This window comes from Condylura cristata, unplaced genomic scaffold (assembly GCF_000260355.1).
Source record: "Condylura cristata isolate star-nosed mole 26May11 unplaced genomic scaffold, ConCri1.0 scaffold00018, whole genome shotgun sequence".
Taxonomy (NCBI): Eukaryota; Metazoa; Chordata; class Mammalia; order Eulipotyphla; family Talpidae; genus Condylura; species Condylura cristata.
In genome coordinates, this window is record NW_004567119.1 from 8,464,738 (window position 1) to 8,477,699 (window position 12,962).

General features: G+C 44.0%; 1 protein-coding gene across 5 annotated transcripts in view; it reads left to right on the top strand.

The window, feature by feature from the left end:
- Nucleotides 1–12,962, top strand: part of EDNRA (endothelin receptor type A) — a 49,177-nt gene that overhangs the window by 12,304 nt on the left and 23,911 nt on the right. The window lies entirely within an intron of this gene.

The window sequence follows — 12,962 nt, forward strand, 5'->3', positions numbered from 1 at the left end:
TGCGCCACCAGGGAGGGCCCATGCCTTATTTTCAAATTTTAGTATCAACCATGTTACAAAACCACATGCTTTGAAATGCTTATTTCAACTTATAAGTTGTGATGTCTTCAGTGCTCCTAGGCTTGGGAGTCAAATCATGTGCACCCTCAGAGTATTCATATTCCTACTTTGTTCATAATTTCATACAAGTTTTGTGTATACAAACTTAGAGGCCACTTTTTTAGAATCAAACATCTCTAAAGTTTGATATTGCTCGCTATCACAACTTTTAAGACAACTTACTTAGAAACGACAACTAATCCCCAGAAGCTTCTCAAAACACTACATGGGGGTCCATTATTTTAGATAAAATTTTATATTAGATGATAATGAGATGGCGACTGACTGGCCATTGGGTCACTCAGTTATATTGGTCCTTCTTTCTCTAAATGCTTTTCACTTTTCATTCAACAAATAGTTATTTAGCTCCTACTATAAGCCAGTTATTGGGAAAATAGCAGTAAGCAAAAAAAGACAAGCACATTTGCCCTCCTGGAACTTACATTCTATAGAGCAAGACAATGATGTATGTTCAAAGCAGGATCTATAGTATACAAGTGCTAAGGAGAAGTTGGGGAAGACGAATAGAAAGAAGGATACTGATTGTGAAGAGGGGCTGAAAAAGGCTTCAATATAGGGTGACAGTTGGAAAAAAAAAAAAAAACTTCCAAGAGATGAAGGAGCAAACCAAGCTACTGCCTAAGGGAAGAACACTCTGCCAGGGCAAGAGCAGGTGCAAATGTCCTGAGACAGGAATGTACCTGGGGCTAAAGGAACAGCAGAGACGTCAAGTGGAGTGAGAGGGGGAAGGGTGGTCTGTGAGCTCACAGGGGTGGGGGTAAGGCAGGAGAAGGGGGAGGCAGAGAGCAAAGGGTCCAATAATAGGGCAGCCATGAAACTTACTGTCCAACGCAGGACACTTGTGCGAGTGAAAGGAGACCCTCGCTTAACTACCTGTGGACAACAGGCGTAACCCAACGCTGCCCTGGGTAAGCCAGGAAACATGGTCTGCCTATCTATAAAAAGCCTTTAGCTTTTTCCTCGAGCAGAGAGGAAGCTTTCAGAAGGGTCTGGGCACATGAATGCCATGATCTGGTTTATACTTTTACAAGAGGATTCTCGCTACTGTGTTTCCTAAATCAATGAAGGGAAAACACAGTTGTGTTCATATACACAGTCAATGTTCATATACCAGGTATAACATGAGAATAGTATTGCCCAGTGCTTAATTGGTATTTGCTCTGTGCCAAGCTTGAGCTTCACAACAAACCTATGATGTATTTCTATTGTCTGGATTCTAAAAATGGGCATCTCAGCACCAGCAGCAAGGGGCTCACCCAAGACTGGGGTCCTGTGTAAGCTCAGAGACCAAGCTGTTAGCTAAGCTGCCAAGCAAGGTCTCTTCCACAAATTGCCATGCAAGGCAAACTTTAAAGTCATCAAAATGTCATCCCTGGTGCAGAAATATATTTTCAAAGACTGTGTCCAAAGGTCATATCCTTTTCTCCCCTACATTAAATTCACTGGCTTCTTTAGTTGCTTATTTAAAACACAGTAACATACTACAAAGGAAAGTGTGTATGATATAGACATGGCGCTCCAGAATCGCCTTTCTGTTGCAAATCTTGCAGACTGCTTTGGAACATCTGGTCCACAGATTTTTGTGCTCTATACTCATTGTCATGTTGTTGAGGCCAAGGGAGAAGGGAGCCAGAAAATTTTAAAAATAAAACAAAAAGTAAGGTTGAATCCTTTGATGGAACTTCTGCCAAGACACATGCATCTGCTCATCTGCTCAGAGAAACACTTTTCACTAAATAGGTGTCTCATCTAGTTACCACTGGGAAGCCTGGGAAATTTGTCTGTGACAAATTTTATGTGACACAGAAAAGTGAGTGTACAGGGCTAGCCCACTGTCTCCTTGAAGGGTGAAATATCAGATTTTATTGATAAAACTCAAGGGTGCCTTTCTAGATCTTCCTCCCCAGGAGCTTACCAGGTGTGCAGGAATTACAAGGAGGATGTGAAAATATCAAGATATTTGAGACCCTTAAGAATGTATCTCAGGGTCCTCCCTGGTGGCGCAGCAGGTTACAGCCCAGCACTAAGAAGTTTAAGCCACTTCCGCATGAGTTCGATCCCAACCCCAGAGGTGACCCACATGGCACGGCAGACCTCTCCTGACCCGCCCACTGCTCCCTTCAGCAATGCACTTTGTCGATCTGCCTGTTCTGCTTCCTGCTCTGTCTCTGGTGAATCCTCTCACCCTCCGCATCTCTGGCCTGTACCCCAGTTCTGTATGAATAAATAAATAAATCTTTAAAAAAATGTATCTCAACTGAAATTTCAAAAGGGGGCTACAAATTCTCAATTTTTTATTTTTTTATTTGTGTGTGTGTGTGTGTGTGTGTGTGAACTAGGGTATAGGCCAGAGGTGCGGAGGGTGAGAGGGTACACCAGAGACAAAGGGGGGAACAGAACAGGCTGACTGACTGAAATACACTGCTGAAGGGAGCAGTAGTCCCTGAGGGTTATCTCAATCTCCACATACAGCCTTAGAGGATCTCTAAGTGCCTGCCCAAGACTGAAAAGCCTTCATTTTTTAAAAAAATCTAAAATGTTGTTTACCAGACTCACCCTAATACCATTTGCTCAAATGGGCAGTTTTCACAGCAGGTCGTGTTCCTTAGACAACTACTGCATGTGGAATTATGTGCCAGGTTCTTCAAGAGCGGTAAAAAGTAAATAGATCAGCCCTAATCCCAAGGAAATGGCATAGGTATTTCTGAGTATTCAAGTATCTCAGGAAGGAACTGTAGCATCACTGTAGGCTAACTTGCACTGGAGCCCAAATGCACATCTTTTTGTTGGTGGTGGTGGTATTCTAGGGAGCATAGCATTAAAGATAAACAGAATGATCACACATAATATCATATCCTGTCCTATCAAAAGGCTAGAGGTAAAATGAGGCTAAAAGCTACTGTTCCTGTCTAGGACAAGTTGATGTTCTCTTGAGACATTGACAGTGAATGCAAGACCACAATTGATGCATAAAATAATATCAAACTAATTTCCAAAACTTTTTTTAAAGCCTTAATTTTACACTATATTTATAACTGAACTAGACTGGAACTTAAAATAGTCACTTATAGTGTTTCTCTACATTTTATATGTAGTCAGGATTATATTAACATGATGTTTGCGGGTCACTTGACAAGTTTACTATGTATTTTAAGCTTTTCCCTGGAGAGTGATAAAATATTGCTCATGGATTTAAGATAAATAAATAGTCTCAAGGCTTCAGCATACAAGATTCCATGGTTTCTGACATTCTTGGTCCTTTGAGATAGGGAAAAAAAACATAAAGGACTAACATATTCATTGATTACAAAGATAAAAGGTATATTGGGACAAGAAAATTAGTCATGTACAGTGACATGAAGGGCTTAAGTTAGGGATAAACGGAGTTAATGAGAAGAGCCAGCTACAGACTAGAAATATGATTCAAAAAATAAAACACATACGCTTTACAAACTAGTAGAGAATGCAGAGATTCTATAAATTTGGAGGTCTAGATTTAGTCCACCATTTCTAACTGACAGAGATCAAAGATTTTCCACAGGACTCGAGCTGGAAGCCAGGACCTCTCACTTCCCCATAAGTATGTTCCCATGCTTCCATCTTTGCATCAAATAAAAATTTGGGGGTTTTACCACAATGAGATACCACCTCACCCCAGTGAGAATGGCACATCTTCAAACAACTAGCAACAACAAATGTTGGCGAGGATGTGGAGAAAAAAGAACTCTCCTGCATTGCTGGTGGGAATGCAAACTAGTACAACCACTATGGAAAACTGTTTGGAGGTTCCTCAAACTGCTAAACATGGAGCTTCCCTATGACCCAGCAATCCCACTCCTAGGTATCTACCCAAAAGACACAAAAACACTGATTGAAAAAGATACTTGTACCCCCATGTTTATTGCTGCTTTATTTACAATTGGAAAAACATGGAAGCAGCCCAAATGCCCAAAAGTAGATGACTGGATTAGAAAGATGTGGTACATATACACAATGGAATATTACTCAGCAACCTAAAAAGAGAAACACATGTCTTTTGCAGCAACTTGGATGGAGCTGGAAAAGATCATGCTTAGTGAGATAAGCCAGAAAGAGAAAGAAAAATACCGGATGGTTTCACTCATAGCAGGAGTATAATGGACCAGGCGAGAAAATAACAAAAATAATGAACAACCATAGACCAGAGACATTCTGTGGGGGTGGAGTGGGGAATGGGATCAAAAACGGGGGGGGGGAGGGAAATGCACGGGACTATGGTGGTGGCACAGGGGTGATTTGGTGATGGGAAACCCGTGGGGATTACAATTGAGATGAAAAAAAAATGTGCAAAATGATGTAAAAATAAACTTTTTAATAAAAAAAAGTGAAAAAAAAATTGGGGGGTTTTAATATACTCTTCCCATACAGAGTATCCCCTAGAAGACAGCAGACTTCTAAAACTTTAGTGCATGAACTACAATACTCCTCGTTCTCATGCAGCGTCTCCAAGGCTAGGAACGAGAGCTCTTCCTGTCTCCCTTGATGCTTCAGCTACTTGAAACTGTGAAATGCTACTTTCTGGTGAAGTCTGTTATTCAGTATGCAAAATCAGCTTGACCTTCTTTACTATCACAGTCAGCTTCAACATTAATTGTATCCTCTCAGCCCCCAAGACACATCTGGCACTGTTTCTCCATTCTGCATGCCACACCGCCATGGGGTCATTGTTTCCAGCTCCACGCAGGGTAATTGCCACCACATGCCATACCTTAAGATGCAAAACTAGCGCCACGTCGATGCGTTCAGATATTCCGTCATTAAACAAGTTGCCTGCTGTCAGGTGCGCCACTGGCTTGCCTTTCCTCCTCCTTATAACCACCTCCTGACAAGCTTTAGGGGACCCCAGCCTCAATCCATATGGGGATCTTTGACTTGTTTTGTTCTGCTTGGGTTTTGCCTTGGGTTGCTTTAAAATAGATACCAGCATGTATTACCTTTAAACTGCTGATTAAAACCTGACAATTAAACTTTTTGTAAGGTTCACAGCCTTCATCGTATGTCTGAATCAGAGCAACTACTCTCTATAATTCTTATATATATATATATATATATGTTCTTATATATATGTATGTATATAATATACAGACACACACATATATTCTCTATAATATTTGTACTGTGTTAGGATAAAACCCAAGACTCCATTCACAACAACTGTGTGAAATGTATTGTTCCTTTCCGGAAAAGCTGGGGCTCTTTCTTCCCAACATAAATCTTCCCTCCTTTAAGAACTAGATCTTCAAGTCTTGGCACAAACATTTGACACAAACCTATGTAATTTCAATACCAAGTACCTTTCATTGGTCCGTTTGATAGAAGTTTTATCCTTCTTCATCCAGTGGCCTTTGGTTTGATGCTGAAAAATAGCATCTCGAGTCCCTGGCTTCAACGCTGGCATCCGCACAGAACCAGAATGATTAAATAGTTTCCTATTCTTTGTTAGCCTTTAGTGACTGGGACTACTGGGGAAAATAACCTCCTATCTTGAGTGCACAATCTTCCCTCCAAGGAAGAAACTTTCATGGCTCTAGAACTCTGGTTTTAAAAACATTTTCCTCCTTTTGTTCCTTCTTCTCCACCTGGTTGTTATTAACATATTAGAAAAGTTAAGCGCTCAGCAAAACTGCAACACCGGATGTTTGATGGCAAAAGCCAAAGTAGCCAGTAGTAGCGACAAGCTCCGGATTTCCCAGAGCAGCAGGGAGGCGAGGCCAGGCCTCCGATGCCACCACGTGGGGCACGTGACACCCAGGCCTGCACTGATAGCTTTGCGTGTGTGAACTCCCCTCGTGCTCACGCCAGCCTTGGAGCAACGGTCTCTTCTCATCCCTGTTTTCGCTGAGGCACGAGACTTGTCTGACTTGTGCCCAAGGACAGAGCAGCTGGGCTCCAGCACCCGCCCTCTCTGTCCGGGGGCCGCACGCTTCTCCTGGTGGGTTCTCACCAAATACCACTTACAGCTTTTTGGAACTTTATTTGTTCTGCTTCCAGCTCACAGTTTCCTAAGAGTGGGGTCTTTGTGCTTGTGTCGTCTGTTGCCATGCTACCCAGTGACCTGGATGACCCCCCTTCATGATCTCATTGGAAAAGTAGGTCACAGGGTTCAGACGAGTAACCGCAGGCTGGGCGAGGAGCTCACCTCCCGGGCACTGAGGTCTCGGAGTCCTCAGAGCTGCTCTTCTGTGGCCCACAATTCAGGTCCCTTCCCCCATCTGAAAGCACAGTTTTCCTATTTGGTGAGATATTTTTTCGGTCTGAAGCGACTCACACATTTTTCCATCTATATGAATGTCAGTAGTGTTCCCAGATCCCAGAAAATAATCTGCCAAATCCTACCCAATGGGAACTTGTCTGAGTGTGCAGGGGTCTTCTGTGATTAGCACGATCTTCACTTAGCGGAGGAAGCTGGGTGGCAGCGAGGTCAACCAGCATGACACAGTCACACGGTCAGGAACATGTGGCGTTGAGATCAGTTCCACACAGTCGAGCTTCAGGGCCCAGGCACTGAGCTATGTCAAGCCTCTTGCTGTAATTAAAAAGGACTGTTGCTCTACTCCCCGTCCACTGAGATCAGATCAGATCACTGAGGTCACCAGGTACCAAAGTCAAGAACATTAACAGGACTCCTGCTCCACTCCGCATTTGTCATGCACCCCAAATCTGGGGGCCGGTCAGCAGGCAAGAGGAGCTCGTGGAGGAAGAGTGTGTGGATGGGGGAAAGCCACGGTTTCTACTTTATTTATTTCTAGGAAAGTTCTGCCTCAATCCTGAAGCAATTAATGCCTGATGGAAGAGCAAAATGCAGCCTCAGTCACGCGAAGTGATTTATTTATTTTATTGAATCTGATTTGAGATTCGCAACAGTCAGGGCTCATGTTCTCATTCAATGCCTGTCCTAGACATCAAGGCTTTATAATCATCTCAGCCTGTGCCCTGGGGAGGGGATTTTGTTTACTACCAATCCAACTGTGGTCTGGTTACTCCAGCCCTGCCTCTTCCCCAGAAAGAAAGAAAACCCTGGGACCCCACTTTTTGAAGACTGGTAGCTGGGCCATCATACCCAATTCCAAGTGACACTACAAAAGTCCATATTGAGGGCAAGAAAATATTCAATACACTTTGAAGTTCCCAGCCACAGACTATCCTCATAAATCCCTCATTTCTGTTCAGGATGGGTGGGGCGAGTGAAGAGGAGGAGAATAAACTCTCAGCCTCACCGGATGGAGCGGAAGGAAAATTAGCACAAAGGAAAATGTGCCACTAGTTTTATTAAGATGCCATGACAATAACAAAAATAATGTCCAAATAATGGCATCGAGCGGCAGGGCACAGCAACATCTGGAATGCCTGAAGAGGGATAGGTTCGCTTATATTTTCCTTTTTCTTTTTCTCTCATTAAGTCATGCATTCCGTTCATGATGACAAACTACAGCAGTCCGCAGCAGTGACACTGTGTGGCGGGGTGCTCTTCACATACATCCCCCCCCCTCCCAAGTGGTCGACAGGCCACAGGGCAAGTATGAGAACCGCCACAAAATCAAGAACAGAGAGGTGACTTCTCAAGGCCACACAGTTAAAGCTTGAATTTGAACCTAAGTCCTAAGAGTTCACCACCTACTTTGAATTTGAGGTAGAACAGCTTGACTCTGTACTGCGAAGCCGCCCGGTCACAGGCTACGGCATCAGGCCGAGGCAGTCAATCCTGCCTTCGAGAATTGACTTGAAGCAAAATGACCTTTACAGAAACCAACTCGTCCATAGGCTAATTGACATAAACAAGAGTTGAGTTCCTCCAGCTTCGATCTGGTCTTAAAAATATCACCAAGCTTCCAGATAAAGGCGCAAGACACTCTTAATATCGAACAATCACTTACACTCGTACATTTTCCAAACCATTTACTCCAGGTGGTGGCCGGGGCGGCTGCTGGCAGCTAAGGCGGGCTCACCCCGGGCAGGACGCCCCCCACCCCGCCCCAGGCTCAGCACACCCTGCACCCACGCGCTCGACTGGGAGGTGCCAGTCAACTTGAGGTGCACATCTTTGGGAAGTGGGGGGGACCGAAATCCCCAGAGAAAACCCAGCCAGACATGGGGAGAGCTGCAGGCTCCCCCCAGACAGTGGCCTCTCTAGAAACCATTTTTCCCCTCTCATCAATGTCATAATGAAAGGACAATAGGAGAGCAACGCTAGGAAGAGCTGATGTAACCGTTAGTTCTCATGACGGTCTCTACTGGCACCTTCAGGGGCGACAGTGTTGAGGCAAGGAGATGAGCAGCCATTGTGACGCTCGCTTTCCGGGGTTGACACTGGGCACTGTCTCTGCTCCTCCCGCACTGGCCGGCTGTCAGCTCTGGTCCTGCTGCTCCTCCGGGAGGGGTTCCCAAGCATGGTCAGAGGGCGACATGACCACATCACCCTGGGCCTTGCTGGAAATGCAGATTCACAGGCCCCTTCCTTAGACCCACTGAGGCAGGGACTCCGGGCTGGGGCCCTGCCCCCTGCTACCAGCCCTGCAGGTGACTCGGTGCATGCAAAGCAAGAAGACCACAGTGGGGACAACGGGACTCAGTCTCGGCTGCACACTGGACTCACCCGGGAGCTTCAGAAGCCACTGAGGCTGGGGCGCCACCCCCCAAGATTCGGGTTTAATTGATCTCGGGCAGGGTTTTCTTACTCACTGGGTGACTCCTCACGGGAGCTGCCCTGTGCGTGGTGGGAAGCTGAGCAGAACCTGGCCTCTACCCACTAGATATCCATCTCTGCCCGACCAGCTAGTTGTAATAGCCAAAAATGCTTCCTGACATGGCCAGATGTCCCCCGGCCAGGAGGATGGGTGTGAGGAGAGCAACAAAGTCACCCTGCAAGCGGCATAAAGTTCAGGGTCATCCTGCCCAGGCACTGGCTCCCTAAACCACACCAGCGTACAGACACACTGAGAATTCTTACTCTGCAGCGCTCCCACGTAGGCCCTTTGGGTGTAGAATGGACTAGAGAACAACCAAAGCTAAACAACCCGCACAGCCAGTGTAAAGTCAAAATAACTCAACCTCCATGAAGAATCGGCCGTTTGCCCATGAGAAAAGAACCTCAGTTCTAGGGCAACCACTTTGCTCCTTCACTTTTTTCCTCCCTGGATGATATGAACAGGCACATTGCATTGTTCTCTTGAAGTTCCCAAAGATGTAGACATGGTGAATGGGATTCGGTCACTCTAAAAACTGGGTGCTGACCATGTTTTGTGTGCTGTGAGTATTTAGGCCAATCTGGCTTTATAGGTATAAAAATGCAGCCTACTTTATAGTGCTTATTTAACACCATCCAAGGCAGCACCCCCCCCCCACACACACACAGAGTCTTGCATTGCTTAACGACGGGCCTCATGCGTGAGGTGGTCCCCACAGGCTAGATCACAGAGGCTGGGTGTGTACGAGGCTGGGCACATAGGTCTGTGCTGACACCCTGGCACTTGCACAACGACTGCATCGCTTAAAGGTGCTTCTCAGAGTATCTGTCATTAAGCAACACGTAACTGCAGAGACCTTCTACCTTCATCCCTGCCACACAGCCGTGCTTTCGTGTCCAGGTGGTGCTCAGGGACCTTCATGTCAACTGCTGAAAATCCCCCTGGGTTGGACCAATGTCCTCCAGGAAAACAGCACTTGCTAGTGACCCCCCCCTGCCCCCACCTGGGTTACTGCTCTGTGGGGTTTCTCTGCTGTCTGCTGGAGGAGGTGTGGCCATGGTGCCCACTCAGACCACAGGAGGGGCATCCCCTCTGATCACTGCTGGGTGGGCAGGCTCATCGCAGCCCCAAGCGAGAGGGTCTCCAAACAGGGGCCTGGGGCAGCCCCTCCTCCACCTGAACACTGCACAAAACAGTGTCCTCCACACCTCACAACTAGCTGGCAGGTGCATGGACCCTTTCAACACAGAGAGGAAATGCTACAGTTGACCCTTGAGCCATGTGAAAGTCATTTCTTGGTCCCCACAGGGATTGGCTTCAGAACCCATGCCCATATCAGAATCCACAGATGATCAAGTCCCTTCTTGTCAGCTTTCATCCAACAGTTGAGGTTGGTTGAGCCCATGAATGCAGAACCCAGAGGTAGGGAAAAATCGTGTAAGCCAGACCTGCACAGGTCTGATCCATGCTGATCCAGGTCAGCTGTACTTTGGAGTACAGATAACAACTTTTAAAAAGAAAATACATTATGAGGTGAATGTGTTTTCAGGGCATAGTAGGTACTAACTTCAAAATATAAAAATACTGTCCTTAATGAATATTGTCCAACTTCCAACAAATGTTGGAAAATTCATTTATTCCAAACCTCCTAGGCATGAAGTCCTACATGAAGCCCTTACAAGTTATAAACATGAGCAAAAATAAGTTATGATGGATTCAAGTCACCAGATTTACCCTTCGGACTAATTCACCTTATTTGTCGGTTTCGTTTGGTTTTTCTTTCATTGAATTGAGAACACGTTAACATTAACAAGATCAAGTAGTTCTTTGCCATGGTCTTAGATTTAGTCTAAATAGTTACTTATCTTTTCCTAACCCAGTCTAAACTAGTTTATGAACATAACTTTAAAATCAAAACCTTTTAATTAGTCTATAGAAATACTTCCCAGAAAAGTATTCTAGAAAAAAAGATCATAATGGTCTGTCATACCATTACTAATACTAAAAAAAGATCAAATAGCTTTCATTATTTCCATATGTTCCCACTTGTCTTTTTTAAAAGAACACATGCTTTTATGTACATAGGAAGTTTGTTAGAAGAAAACACAATTAGCAATTAACAGTGGTTGCCTTTGGGCAGGGAGTTTAGGGACCTTGATTGGAAGGGAAATTTACTTGTATTACGTTTGGTACAGCTTAATTTTTAACATTTATGTATTTGTATTTCTAATTTGAACTGCTAGTAAATAACAGAAAAGATGGCTTCCAAAGTCTTTCAGGAGCCTCAAAATATCTTTTCGAAATGAGAGATGAACTCCACCCTATGCCTTTTCAGTATCTTCTTTCTTTAATGTATGTTTTATTGCTAAAACAAAATGGAAAGGAGACTTTGCATATAAGATCCCTCCAGCCCTTGTCCATGAGAGACACTAACATGCAGCTCCTACTTGAGATTGGGAATTAATGATGGCTCTTGAGAAAGGCACTTTTAATCAGAGGGGGAGAACCGACTCTTTTCTAGAGAGGGGGACAGTTTCCCACCCTCATTCTTATGGACTCATGTTAATCACCACTACACTAATCTTGAAATTATACCTCACACAATCTTTTAGAAATGGTAGAACACGGACTATCTACACAGAATGAAGCAGGTAAGGGAGAAGTCTAAAGTGTAATTGTGCCGAAAAATTTCCTTCCACGATATCTCTCCCAGTTGTCTCTAATTCCCAAGAAGAATCAGTAGGAGAATACTGAGCAAAAGCAAAACACCTAATTGTGTCTAAAGATGATTCTTTAATCTTTCTTATTGCCCACTAATTTCAGATCTCTTTCCTTTCTGCTCTTCCTCTATACCTAATCTAGTTCAACTTCAAGGAAGTTGAAAGTTTAAGGAAGCTTGAAAAAGGAAAAAATATCCAATTGTGGTTGGATGGACCTGAAATCATACATGCTTGGTTGTGGAGTTTTCTACATCGTTTTTCTTAGCACTTATCATGGGACATCAGAATTTCCTTGGCGAAGCAAGAAACTTGCTTTTCTCTCATTGCTTGATTATGCATTGGGAAATCCACCCCAATGTGGATTTTATAACAGTTCAGCTACTCCGAAGTGCACCCCCAAACAATTCCTACACGTTTTAATTACCCCTCTGTAATCTTTATTGAGAAATACAATTCTGGACCAAAGTACTAAACTCTCAATCTATGAAAAGCAGTTTTAGGCTTTTCTTTATAGATGGTGATTCATCCCAGAAATTGTGTTTTATGCCTTCGCTTGCATCAAGCATTAATAACCAGCAGTCGGCACGGGTATAATTATTGGTTAGCTTCATAAGAACAGTCTGTGTTTAAGGCGGCTCTTGGGTATTAAGCCACCAGTTGCCCTTTGACAAAGTTTATTTGGAAACTCTGAGAAAACACCAACCAAAATGAGTGAGACTGAAAGGGAGACCAGAGACAGGATTGGACCATAAGAAAAGGTCTTTTCAGAAAACACTTTGAAACAAAGGAAAGGTTGCTTTAAGACTAAGAAGAGGGAACTTCTGAAATCTTAGCCATAAAAAACAGAATTATAGAAGAGAACGGTGTTACTAAATTCTCAAAATGCTTAGGTTCTGATTTTGTGACTATGAGCTACAGCCCCAACTTCTGTCAAAAACTTATGTTAATGACTGCTCTGATCCTAAAACTAAACCTCACATAATCTTTTTAAAATGGGACATTGAAGTTCAGCTTAGAATTACTATGGCAATAGGTACTTTGCAAAGAGGAAAAGACAAGTTTGTCAAATTAGTAGGATAGTGTTTCCTATTAAGTAGAGCAAATTTAAAATCTGAGTCACTAAGCAAAAACTAGGAAGGAAATCATTACTATGTTCTACTCCTGGAAAGGCACCATATAGTCCGCAGGATGCGCCCCCACCCCACTTAGGTAGCTGATCTGTAAGCAATAAAGCACTGAAGAGCTGTGTGTGCTACTTACCACAGCCGCTAGAGGGTGCTCGCTCTTTCCTTCCTAAACTGGCAGCAGGAAATAATTTTGCTTTCAAATACTACAAACAGTAACACTTTTTTCAGTATGATAAAGGGAGGTTGGACACTTAATACATATAAGCCACTTG